The sequence below is a fragment of the Schistocerca piceifrons genome, chromosome 4 (genome assembly GCF_021461385.2).
Source record: "Schistocerca piceifrons isolate TAMUIC-IGC-003096 chromosome 4, iqSchPice1.1, whole genome shotgun sequence".
NCBI classification, from domain to species: domain Eukaryota; kingdom Metazoa; phylum Arthropoda; class Insecta; order Orthoptera; family Acrididae; genus Schistocerca; species Schistocerca piceifrons.
Window position 1 is genome coordinate 523,503,308 of NC_060141.1, and position 10,746 is coordinate 523,514,053.

A 10,746-nucleotide genomic window follows, 5' to 3' on the forward strand; every position below is an offset into this window, starting at 1 on the left:
ATAAAGACTAAAATCAAAGCATATTGTGAAATAGTTTGTCAGTGTTACTATCAAAACTGTACTAAGTTAAGAAGATGTGTCAAGCTACGGCAAAGGAAAAATTAAGTGTAAACAAATTCAGCTTGACTATAAGTAAATTATAAAATTCGCGATAACGTTTTTAGATATTAAAGAAAAAAATATTTCTTTAGGGTTTGCTTTCAGTGTATGAAGTTAACATTCATTATTTGCAGTATGGATCAGCTTTTATTAGACATAAACTAGCAGCAGGTATCTGAAAAACTAAATCAGCAACTGATGAGTTAGAGAAAACACCACCTAAAATGAACACTGAAGAGTTGATGAACTTCGATTTTCAGAAACTTCCGATTTCACTTCGTTTTATTAATTGACAAATGATTAAAATCGTGAATAAGTAATACATATATTCATCTTAAACTGAGCCACAATTTAATGAACCAGTATGGACCAATTGGAAAAATATTGCACACATCGGCATGTCATGTGAAATGCCAGTTTCTTGCAGGTAACAAACCCGCGTGAGGTTTACGTACGCATAACGTACGGCGCATGGATGCTAACCCTAAAGCATGGGTTGGTAGCGTGGGGGATTTGGAATACCGTGGGATTGAGTGCAGAAATACTGAGAAAATTAACAGTTCTGCAATGGTGTAATGAAGGTACAAGATAAACAGCATCTGAAAGATAACCGAAAAAGTTTTATCTCACGAAATGTAGAACATCGTTAAACAGCATGATGCAGTCGGTGCTAATCTTGTATGTTAACAGTTGATGCCACCAAAAAAAGTGGAAATAATAAGTCAAATTCAAATCATTTTCCTCGATTCACCTTAACGAAAGATCGATTCATCTAGCCAGTTTTATCTTTCGAGATAAAGGTTATGAGATTCATTGTTTAAGGCTAAACACTGCACGCTGCAAATTTTGTCACTAACATTTCATTTCATTCAGATTACATCATATGAACAAATAAAAATTCCGTTGCACAAATAAACGTTGAAATTGACATTTAAACAGTATAGCTGCAGACGTACTTCAACATGCATGTATTGTACTTTAAATTCCACAATGTTGTTTCGAAATATTTTCCTTGGTTCCTGGTAAGGCAGTTCAAAAGAGAACTTCCAAACAACACTTACAATTAGTTGATATCCAGCGAGACAATAACCAGTCCGTCATTGACCGAAGTACGTGGAATGGTAATTTAGCCTGAGCTTCAATTACGTCCAAGACTAACGAATTTCCACGTTTGACGAAACTGCGCGCTGCGAATTACGCTATACCAAAGTTTTTCACGTAATTTAGCTTGGCTGAACAGGTATTGGAATTTAGGGGGATTCTCGGGTCGAGCGATCACTTGTTACGCAAAGCAGTTACGCCGAAGGTGTCGCCTGATTCACTGACTGAGTCAACAAATTATCTCCTCAGTGTGGCTGGTGAAGAGTCAGCGCTGCTCCGCTAACCTTCAGCCGCGCCCACGGGATTCCCACCCAGCTTCGTTCTATACACAGGTAGAAAGCTGATCTTGTGCCCTAAATCCAAACGCTTGCACTTTAGTTAATCAATTGGCAGAAACATGTTGAAAATGCCATATGTGTAATGAAAGACATCTCCAGTCTTTATACGTGGCAACAGAAGCATCACGTACAAATTAGCATTACTAATCATTGTATGCTATCTGTAAATAGAAGAACCATACACGCATTCACACTGCTATTCATTACCTCGTTTCTGTGCTGATCGTCTCCATTGCAATAAGTAACAAATAACACTGTCCCACAGTGATATTTTTTTACAGAAATAGAAGGTGACGGTGTTTATGGATTTCGATACGCTTAACGTGAATATCATGATTAAATTTGTCTTCTAGCTCAGGCTTGCAAGTAGACTGGGACTTCACGTTTCACATATGTTGCTACTGTAATCAATAGGGTATATGCATTAACTGAAGTTACTTAGTTTACTGGCACATTTTCTTTGCCTTCCTCTTGTGGGTGATGCTTGCAGCGTCTTTCTGTATGATCCAGCAGAAATCAACCAACATAATAGTAGTCGGCAATTCTTTGGATCGCTGTTCCATGAGCGGAATGTCCTGGAGGATCAGCTCGCCGTTCTCATCACCGAATACACCACGGTTCTCTCGAAATACATCGAAATAGTACTAAAGTGTAACTTCAGGGCCGTGTTGCAGCCAATGACCTTATAACCATGAATGAGTTCGTCTGCAAGCTTCCTGTAATTTTCGTCTCACCTGTTTTCCAAGGACAATGTTGTTACATTGAGTAAACAACGCAACTCATACATGTGATGTGGGGCTAAAGTAAACTCAAAGTGTGTGGCTCCGATCAGCTAATGTACCTGTGCGCCAATGAATATCCCATTTGTGATTTTCTCTGCGCTGAATCAAAAGAACTTCTTACACAGACACTGAAGCGCTGCTTGATGCCAGTGCGCAGCCTTCATAAATGCTGTCACGTGTCCCATATTAATGTACTATTCTAATGGAATTCACTAGAGGTTCTTCGACAACAGTTTTTGAGCCAGGCAACAGAGCTGCTCTTGGAGATCATTCCCTCAGAATGTCTTGTTTTTCTCTTGTGTGACTGTTCCACTCGCACAGGTAGCAGCAATACTTACAAGGAACACCTTGAGTGTGAGGTCGCAAGTTCAGCCTTCAGTAAGGATCATTTGAAAGTGCTGTGTTAACAATTACGCCTGAAAAAATATAGCTGCTAATGACTTACCATGTGCAACAGGAGGGCGACAGAAAATGAGTGTTTTGGAGATGCAAGGGTTAACCTTCTATAGGATGTATTACACTTCACAAAACAGACATCGTTGACAAACCATTAACTTGCACCACAAACACCGATTGAAAAATGGCGGGACGCAGTGATTATAAAGGTGCGCACCACCAAGATGAAAGCGAATTCCTTGTGAGTTACAAACCGTGCAAGACGTTCAGCTTGGTACAGAATCTTAAAAAATGCGTATAGAATCATGTTGTATCGGGGTGATGAGAACTAATTGAATGTGATGGCACGCAGAAAACGTAGAACAGTCTATCGTGGAGATTATCGTCAGACTATCTTTCAAGGCGTAGCTCAAGATAGGGGAATAATATGTCCTGTACTCACAGAAAAAAAACATCGAGAGGCTGAATTTGTCAGTGGTTGTAGGTAAGAAGAATAGCAATCTCGCACTATTGTCAAGAGAATAGTTTGCTCTAAAGGAGTGTGATTTTCATACACAGACCAGGAATCAAGCAAAAGCCACTTATTTTAACCAGCCACTTGCCAAAAGCGCTGCTCATACTACAGTGACAGGTCTCTTAAGCCCATTTTCCCACTCTTGCCTGCTGTGACGGAAAATTCCCTAATTCTCTTACAGGATCACGTACACTAGAAACAATAGTAAGGGGCAGCGCACCTCCAAGTTGTTGCACCGTAATAAATAATTTTCCATCCAATTTCCCATCCAGATTTACAGTCGTCATAACTGAATACGAATTCGTTAAGACATTTATGTTAGTTGAACTTGATACAGCTGTCTTGGTACTTTAATTTCCATGTTCCCTACATATGAATTTCCTATTCAGATCCAGACTGATCGGAGTTGAAAACAAATTCCTTACTGAACCATGGGATAGGTTTGTTTGTCTCATCTACAAATTTTCGGGGCCGATTCCACAGTTTGCTGAGAATCGCCAAGTTGATTCTTTGTTTGAAATTTCGTCATCTTACATCTTCCAGAACAGTAGCATTGCTTGAAGTTATGCAACTGTACACTGCTTCCCTTGGAATCATTGCAATTTATGTCACTCGCAATTTGATGTGCATAACGAAGTAGGTCACTATCACGCACATCCTGTAACCTGTATCGAGCAGCCTTGGTCGGAAAAACACCAGCTTTTTTTTTATAAGTATGCCTTGTACTTCCTTCAATATACGTAGTTCTTATGCTGCAGATGATCTTTCACGAACGTAACTACAGTAGTTTTTTTCTGTTGTCCCACTCTACTTAGTTGCTTTAAAACTTGTGGAGATATATTCCGCCTATGCAATTAATTGAACGCAGTTTGTTTATTGCCATACGCCTTTGACATCTTTCATTTGTGAAGCGTCTTCAGTGGCCTGTAATAAGTTCAAAAATGGTACAAATGGCTCTGAGCACTATGGGACTTAACTTCTGAGGTCATCAGTCCCCTAGAACTTAGAACTACTTAAACCTAACCAACCTAAGGAGACCACACACATCCATGCCCGAGGCGGGATTCGAACCTGCGACTGTAGCGGTCACGCGGTTCCAGACTGTAGCACCTAGAACCACTCGCCCACCCCGGCTGGTGACTGTAATAAGTGTTTCTCCGTATACTAATAATAAACGCATTATGTGGTAGTTACAATATGTTGCTATGTTACATTTTTTGTGGTTTTCTCTTTTTTTAGGTTAGAATCAACTTGTGTAGCACAAGTTTAGTGATGTGAAATTATCGTTCGGTGTTACTTGCGATTTCAACCGCTGTTAGCTCATGCGTGTGGTTCTGGAGACGTATTCGTTAGTTTCCATTCTTTAGTTGGCCGATTTTCGGCGTTCTTTCAGCCACATTTGATTCAACACATTGCATTTTGTGATCAGTATAAGTGTATTTTCGGAGTGTGCTGTTGCCAGCTGTAGCTGTGTGCTTGTTTGTCGTCTTTTGTTTGTATTGTGTGTGCGGTTTGTTATTTATCATCTGTTGTGTATGTGTGTGTGTGTGTGTGTGTGTGTGTGTGTGTGTGTGTGTGTGTGTGATATTAACAACGATGTTCTGTGAACATTTATTATAGATAAGAAGGTTATCAGTTACAATAAATAGCTATCAAGCAAAACAAAAGCATCAGAGTAAATTAAATTTCGCGAATCTACGACAACCCGCTTTAGGACAAGAAGGCATCGACGAGACGGGGAATAACGAGAGCGTAATTTCTGTATACATCATACGATGCAATGAAATGTGGATGGCGAGTTAGAGCTACAGATACAGATAAATTACAGAGAGAAAAGAAAATGCTTCTCACATGCACCAAAATATCCTATGAGGAAGACACACACGAGTTGAAAGAAGTCATGAGCTAGCGATATGCATATGGTGATAATACCTGCTTGTACAAGGTATAAAAGGGCAGTGCATTAGCAGAGCCGTCATTTGTGTTCATGTGGAAAGGGGTCCGCCGGCCGAAGTGGCCGTGCGGTTAAAGGCGCTGCAGTCTGGAACCGCAAGACCGCTACGGTCGCAGGTTCGAATCCTGCCTCGGGCATGGATGTTTGCGATGTCCTTAGGTTAGTTAGGTTTAAGTGGTTCCGAGTTATAGGAGACTCATGAGCTCAGAAGTTAGGTCCCATAGTGCTCAGAGCCATTTGAACCATTTTTGAAATCTAGCGTTAATGGGCCATGCCAGCAGACGACCGACATTAGTGCCTTGGCTAACAGCACTACACCGCCTGTAGTGCCTCTCCTGGCTCATAAGTAAATCGGTTGGACCATATATGTCAGTAAAACCGTGATGTGGCCACATGAGTTCCGATTTCAGTTGGTAACAGCTGACGGTAGTGTTCGAGTGTGGCACAGCCCCAACGAAGTCATGGACCCGAGTTATCAACAAGGCACTGTACAAGCTGGTGGTGCCTCCATAATGATGTGCGCTGAGTTTATAATAAATGGACTGAGTCCTCTGGTCCAACTGAACCGATCGTTGACTGGAAATATGTACAGCTACTTCGAGACAATATGCAGCCATTTAGTGACTTAATACTGCCCAACAAAAATGGAATTCTTACGGGTGAGAATGCACCATGTCATCGGGCTACAAATGTTCGTGACTGGTTTGAAGAACATTCTGGACAATTCGAACGATTTTTGTCACCCAGACCGCGCAACGTGAATCCCGCGAACATTTATGGGACGTAATCGAGAATTCAGTTCGAGCACAAGATCCTGCACCGGCAACACTTTCGCGGTTATGAAAAACTATAGAAGCTGCATGGCTCAATATTTAAGTAGGAGACTTCCGACGACTTGTTGATACCATGCCACGTCGATTTGCTGCCCTACGACAGGCAATGGAGGTCCGATACGACATTAGGAGGTATCACATGACTTTTTTCGCCTCATTGCACATATCCGAAGATGGGCTGAAAAGCAATGCCTCTGAATTTTTTGAGTGGGAACTGCTAAAGCTGTGTAAATAAAACAAATTTTATTCACATTCTACAGTTTTATTCTTCATGTCTACATATTTATTTCTCAATATAGGCACCATGGCGATGAAACATTTCTACCAACGAGAGACCAGTTTGTTGATGCTGTCACTACAGAATATATGACTGTGCTAACGGAGCCACGACCTCACCACTGTTTGCGTCATCACTAGCAAAGTAAAGACTTCGAAGGTGTTCTTTAAGTTTTGGAAAGAGATGAAAACCCCAATGGGGACACGTCGGGACCGTATGGAAGATGATCGATGGCTGTAAAGCCAAGCCTTCAGATTGTTGCAGATGTCGCAGCGCTCGTGTGTGGTCTGGCATTTTCGTGCTGAAGGAGAGGGCGCTCCAGGTGCGGAATTCGTGCTTTCATCTTTCTAAGGTTTCACAGTACCTTGCTGAGTTTATTAGCAATGAATTCTAAATGCGTCACGTCTTGAACATACCAGAACACTGTGTAATGGTACTTGAATTTCTTAACCTCTTACGGCACCTCACCTCAACCTCTCGATACCAGCAATATTCTACTGTGTTTCTGTAATGTACTTAACATATTTCTGAGACAACATTCAGATTTGATTTCATTGATGTAGAGGTACATTGATACATCGATATGTTTATATTGCAATGATATTATTCTTATGTGTATTCTTTCTTTTGCCACTATGATCTTTGTTGTACTTGTAGCTCTGATTTTTGGGCACGTAAGCGGTTATTAGAGAGTCAAGTCTTGGTCGTCATGTTGAAAAGACGCAAATTGTAGTCAGTTTATGAAATGTGAACTTTAACAGTGAGGAAGATGTTTTCAAGTATGTTTTGCATTGTGAAGTGATGTTTTGGAATGACTTGCGTGATTTTGCAACAAAAGCAATAAAAAAGAAGTGTAACTTAAATTCGGAGTGCTGATTATTTTTCTTACATCACCATTGTGCTAACTTGCAAAAGTTTAATCCTCAAGAATGGTTTATGAAATATATCTACAGGGTGTTACAAAAAGGTACGGCCAAACTTTCAGGAAACATTCCTCACACGCAAAGAAAGAAAATATGTTACGTGGACATGTGTCCGTAAATGCTTACTTTCCATGTTAGAGCTCATTTTATTACTTCTCTTCAAATCACATTAATCATGGAATGGAAACACACAGCAACAGAACGTACCAGTGTGACTTCAAACACTTTGTTACAGGAAATGTTCAAAATGTCCTCCGTTAGCGAGGATACATGCATCCACCCTCCGTCGCATGGAATCCCTGATGCGCTGATGCAGCTCTGGAGAATGGCGTATTGTATCACAGCCGTCCACAATACGTGCACGAAGAGTCTCTACATTTGGTACCGGGGCTGCGTAGACAAGAGCTTTCAAATGCCCCCATAAATGAAATTCAAGAGGGTTGAGGTCAGGAGAGCGTGGAGGCCATGGAATTGGTCCGCCTCTACCAATCCATCGGTCACGGAATCTGTTTTTGAGAAGCGTACGAACACTTCGATTGAAATGTACAGGAGCTCCATCGTGCATGAACCACATGTTGTGTCGTACTTGTAAAGGCACATGTTCTAGCAGCACAGTCCCGTATGAAATCATGATAACGTGCTCCATTGAGCGTAGGTGGAAGAACAAACTAAAATGAGCTCTAACATGGAAATTAAGCGTTTCCCGACGCATGTCCACATAATATCTTTTCTTTATTTGTGTGTGAGGAATGTTTCCTGAAAGTTTGCCCGTACCTTTTTGTAACACCCTGTATGAAAATTTTGAATATCGCAGAATAACACCTAGGCTTCTTTGCATCCGAGCTTGGAATCCTCACCACCTAGATTTTCGACGATGGAGCCATGAGTTCACACTTCACAACGAGACCAGCGTGGGAAACACCAAAAGATGGGTGCCTAGTTTATACATTATTTCATGTAATGACTTTATTAACTGTGCTCCAATGACACCTGCCGCATAATATAACTTTGTTGTTACCCGAAAATGCAATATTTAGCAGCGTAAGCAACATAACAATCATAGTTAATTTTTGACGTTTGTTATGGTAGGGTTGTTAGAACTGCGAGCATGATTTCACCTGCTGATTGCGTGGTCTTGATCTTTTTTGGTATCGATGATCCTTTGTGATTAGACTCCATTGATGTTTCCTTATTTTTGGGCTCAATGTGATGAACCCGACTTTCGTAACCTGTCACAGTGTTGTTAAGGAACACATCACCCTCACACTCAAAACGAATAAGAGATTTGTTTTGACAAATGTCCAATCACTTCTGTCGCACATCAGGGGCATTCGTGGCACCCATCGTACACACAGTTCTCTCAGCAGCAGTTCTGCATTGATGGCCTGTAATGCTCTAGTTACACTCCATACTAGCTTACAGCTGTCTCTGTGTTATTCGACGATTTTCTCGGACGAGCTCATCAATTCGATTTCGATGAGTCTCATCGGTTGCCGTACCCGATCGTTCACTCCGAGCTCTGTCACGCACCTTAGACCATCGTTTTCTTCATTACGAGCATGAACAACACAACGTTGAAAAATACTGATCTCTATATAATCATCACCGTACGCAGATTTCATTCTTCTACGGATCTGTTATGGAGGCACGTTTTGTGCTCTTATAAACTCGATTATAGTTCGCTGTTTCTCAGGCACCGATATAGCTACGTTACACAACCCCACGTTAAACGCTGCAATTCGGAGCACTCTAGCAGCTTGCGTCAACGAAGCGTAAAGTCGACCGAGTGATGATTACACACAAATAATATTCAGTACCTAAATATACACTCCTGGAAATTGAAATAAGAACACCTTGAATTCATTGTCCCAGGAAGGGGAAACTTTATTGACACATTCCTGGGGTCAGATACATCACATGATCACACTGACAGAACCACAGGCACATAGACACAGGCAACAGAGCATGCACAATGTCGGCACTAGTACAGTGTATATCCACATTTCGCAGCAATGCAGGCTGCTATTCTCCTATGGAGACGATCGTAGAGATGCTGGATGTAGTCCTGTGGAACGGCTTGCCATGCCATTTCCACCTGGCGCCTCAGTTGGACCAGCGTTCGTGCTGGACGTGCAGACCGCGTGAGACGACGCTTCATCCAGTCCCAAACATGCTCAATGGGGGACAGATCCGGAGATCTTGCTGGCCAGGGTAGTTGACTTACACCTTCTAGAGCACGTTGGGTGGCACGGGATACATGATTAGATTAGATTAGATTAGATTTACTTTCATTCCAATTGATCCATAGTGAGGAGGTCCTCCAGGATGTGGAACATGTCAGAAAAACAACAATACATGACAAATATTTAAACTAAAACAAATAAGCTAATGTACCATTCCACAGGTCCCAAGTGGAATGATCGTCATTTTTTAATGAACACTAAGCGTCATTTTACAAATACTATTGCACTGAATTTAAAATAAAAAAGTTTTATATTTATTTATAAGGTAAGAAACATGTAATACAACTACTGTAATACTTATTTACAATGAACACATTACTGCACTGAAATGGTGCAGAAGTTAGATTATACTTACACACACACACACACACACACACACACACACACACACACAAATTTTCCGTGAACACATTACTGCACTGAAATTGTGCAGAAGTTATGTTGTACTTATATACAAATCAGTTGGTTTTCCTCAGAAATTCATCAATGGAGTAGAAGGAGTTGGCCACCAATAAATCCTTTAGGCTTCTCTTAAACTGAATTTCATTGGTTGTTAAGCTTTTTATGGCTGCTGGCAAGTTATTGAAAATGTGTGTTCCTGAATAATGCACACCTTTTTGTACAAGACTAAGTGACTTTAAATCCTTGTGAAGATTATTCTTATTTCTAGTATTGATTCCATGAATTGAGCTGTTGGTTTGAAAAAGTGATATATTTTTAATGACAAATTTCATTAAGGAATAAATATATTGGGAAGCTGTAGTTAGTATCCCTAGTTCCCTAAACAGGCTTCTGCAGGATGTTCTTGAGTTCACACCACATATAATTCTTACTGCACGTTTTTGTGCCCGGAAAACTTTAGCTTGGCTTGATGAATTACCCCAGAAAATAATCCCATATGACATTATGGAATGAAAGTAAGCATAGTATGCCAGCTTTTTCATTTTTATATCCCCTATGTCTGACAAAATTCGCATTGCAAACAGAGATTTGTTAAGACACTTCAGCAGTTCTGTGGTGTGCTCCTCCCAGTTGAATTTATTATCAAGCTGTAATCCCAAGAATTTAACACCGTTCACTTCTTCTATCTTCTTGTCATCATATGTTAGACATATACTCTTGGGACACCCCTTACAAGTTCTGAACTGCATGTAGTGTGTTTTTTCAAAGTTTAGTGACAAAGAATTGGCTAGGAACCAGTGATTAATGTCTACAAATATTTTATTGGCTGATCTTTCTAAGACTGCACTTGATTTGCTATTTATTGCAATGTTTGTATCATCAGC